We start from the raw sequence: 3321 nt of genomic DNA on the forward strand, positions 1-3321 counted from the left end.
ACTATCTATGACATCTCTCTCCACTTTCTTGATCTCTCTGTCTCCATCATAGGTAACAGGCTAGCAATTGACATGTGCTATAAAGCTACCAACTCCCACAGTTATCTGGACTTACACATCCACCCACCCACCCACCCTTCCTCTTGCAAAGACATTATTCCCTACTCTCACTTCCTCCATCTCCACTGCATCTGCTCCTGAGATGAGACTTTTCATCCTGTGTCTTATTACTGCTTATGATTTTGGTGTATCATCACACCTGAATGCTTTCTCTCTGGGTGTGAGGCATTCCTGGCTTTAGTTGCTTCATGTGTGGGATCCCTTTGTTGGTCCCTGGTTATGTGTAATTTTCCATTTTTGAATGTTCCAGGATTTGTTTTCTGGATAACAGGGGAATTGGATTGTGTTTCTAGTTAAGCAATGTATCTGGATGCCTGCTTTGGGTACGTGTTTCCCTTGGTATCCCTGATAGGCTAGCAGCATGTTCAAGGACCAGTCTCATCCTGATCATTCCCTTTTCTCCCTTCTCCCATCAGGCAATAGATACAGAAGATTGAAAACACACACTTCCAGATTCAGGGAGAGTTTCTTCCCAGCTGTTATCAGGCAACTGAACCGTCCACTCACCAACTAGAGAGCGGTTCTGACCTCCCATCTACCTCATTGGAGACCTTTGAACTATCTTTAATAGGACTTTACTAGACTTTATCTTGCACTGAACATTATACCCTTTACCCTGCATCTGTACACTGTGGACGGCTTGGTTATAATCATGTATAATTGTTTTGCTAACTGGATAGCATGCAACAAAAAGCTTCTCATTGTTCCTCGGTGCATGTGATAATAATAAACCGAACTAAATATACTTGGATTTGATATCTTGTCCTTCATAGATTTGATATCTACATGTGAAGGCCAACTGGATTTTATATCTGGTTGAGAGTGTTCCTGAAATTGATGTGTGGGTTTGAGGGATCACTGGATTCATTCTTTCTCTGCAATGCAGGGGTTTCTGTGAAGAGTCTTAGATTCAATGCCCAGGTTTAACGTGTATCATCATATCATATCATATCATATATATACAGCCGGAAACAGGCCTTTTCGGCCCTCCAAGTCCGTGCCGCCCAGTGATCCCCGCACATTAACACTATCCTACACCCACTAGGGACAATTTTTACATTTACCCAGCCAATTAACCTACATACCTGTACGTCTTTGGAGTACTTGGACTTGAGATCTGGAAGTAAGCTAAACCTGGACGATTTCTGGTTCTCACTCAATTTTCTATCTGGAATTGAGGAGTCCCTTGATATGTGGGTGTACACCATCTATTTGTACTCTGTTTGGATGGATCTCTGGGTTTGATCTCTGGGTGTGTTGTATTATTGGATCTGTGATCTAGGATGCAGTGTTACTAGTAGAAATAAAGAACTGCAGATGCTGGTTTATACCAAAGATACACACAAACTGGTGGTGGAGTAACTCAGCAGGTCAGGCAGCATCTCTGGAGAAAAAGGATAAGTGCCGTTTTGGGTCGGAACTAGATTTGGTGTTTCAGTGTGTGGTGTTACTATTTTTGATTTCTGGTTATGTGGTGCCATTCGATTTAGTGGTGTGAGAGATTCCTAGACTTTATATCTGAGCAGGAGGGTTCTCTGGATTTCAGAATGTCTGTTGATTCAATATTTGGGCATAAATGTTTCTCTGGATGTAATATTTGGACGGAAAGCTTAATTGAATTTGATATCTGTGTGTGAAGTATCTCAGGATTTAATATCTGGGCTTGAGGCAGGTCTGGAATTAAAATGTAGGCATGAGGTATCCCTGCAATGGATCTTTGGGTGAGAGCCATATTTTGCTTTGATATTTAAGTAAGAGATATTTCTGGATTGATAACTGGGCTTGAGCCACTTCTGGGTTTGATATCTGGGTGAGAAGTGCCTCTAGATGTGATATCTGCATGTTAGAGATCTCATTTTTTATCACTTGGGTGTGATGCACCACTGGATTTAATGTCTGGGCACAAAACCTCTCCAGATGTGATATTTGGGTGCACGAGGTGATCTTGGGTTTGATATTGGTGTGAAGCATCTCTGGATTAATATCTAGCCCTGGGACATATAGATGTAAATATTTAGGTGTAAACTACTCGTATTTGGGTGTGAGGCAAATCTGCATTTGATAATCCAGGTGTATCCTGGATAATCCAGGGGAATTGCAAGTGGAGTTAATATCTCACTTTGTAGAGTCTCTGGATTTGATAATTAAATGTGAGGCATATCTGGATTTGATACCTGAGGGAGAGGCGTATCTGATTATTTTATAAATCTGGATTTGATTGTTAAATGTGAAATCTCCCTGGTTTGATATCTGGATGTGAGGTTTCACAGGATTCAATGTCTGAAAGTGAGCCATCTCTGTATTTGATATCCGGATGAGAAGTGCCTCTGGATTTAATCTCTGGCTGTAAAGTGGCGCAGGATCTGACATTTGGGCGTGAGGCATCCCGCGAACTGACTGTAATCCGATTCCCTGTGCAATCCCGTGGGTGAGATTGATCACTGTATTTGCACCGCAGGGATGGAATGATGTATTGGGTTCTGGCTCGGAGAGATCAATGGATATGGCCTCTCGCTGCGTGGGTTTACAGTCTGAGTGTGAGGGTTCACTAGATTTGACCTTTGGCAGTGAAGCTCACGGAGGCAGACCCTTCGGCCCATCGAGTCCAGGCAATCCTTTTACTCTATTCGTACCCTAGTCCGTTTTATTCTCCACACATTCACATCAACCCCCCGGCCCCCTATACCCATAATATGCCCAGACGCCAACACTCATCTACAACCGAGACGAGTAGCAAATCTACACGTTGTTGATGGACACAAAATGCTGGAGTAACTCAGCGGGACAGGCAGCATCACCGGAGAGAAGGAATGGGTGGCGTTTCGGGTCAGTCTCCACTTGAAACGTCGCCCATTCCTTCTCTCCAGAGATGCTGCCTGTCCCGCTGAGTTACTCCAGCATTTTGTGTCTATCTTCGGTTTAAACCAGCATCTGCAATTCCTTCCTACACACTACACTTGGTTTTTTAATAACGTGAACGAAAACCGGAGCAGCCGGGGTAAACACACGCAGTCACAGAAGTGCGTGGTGTAATGTTGGGGTTCTTTGGATTTGGTCTCTTGAGTTTCTGGAGTATTTGGATTGTGTCCCAGGTTGGCGGGGTCAATGGGTTCAGTGGAGGGGATGGTGCCCTTCATTTTTCTTGCAATTGGAATTGGGAATGATGTTTCCCGCCTCGTAAATAAGTTGAACTAAATGTGT

This window comes from Rhinoraja longicauda, chromosome 3 (genome assembly GCF_053455715.1).
Source record: "Rhinoraja longicauda isolate Sanriku21f chromosome 3, sRhiLon1.1, whole genome shotgun sequence".
NCBI lineage: Eukaryota > Metazoa > Chordata > Chondrichthyes > Rajiformes > Arhynchobatidae > Rhinoraja > Rhinoraja longicauda.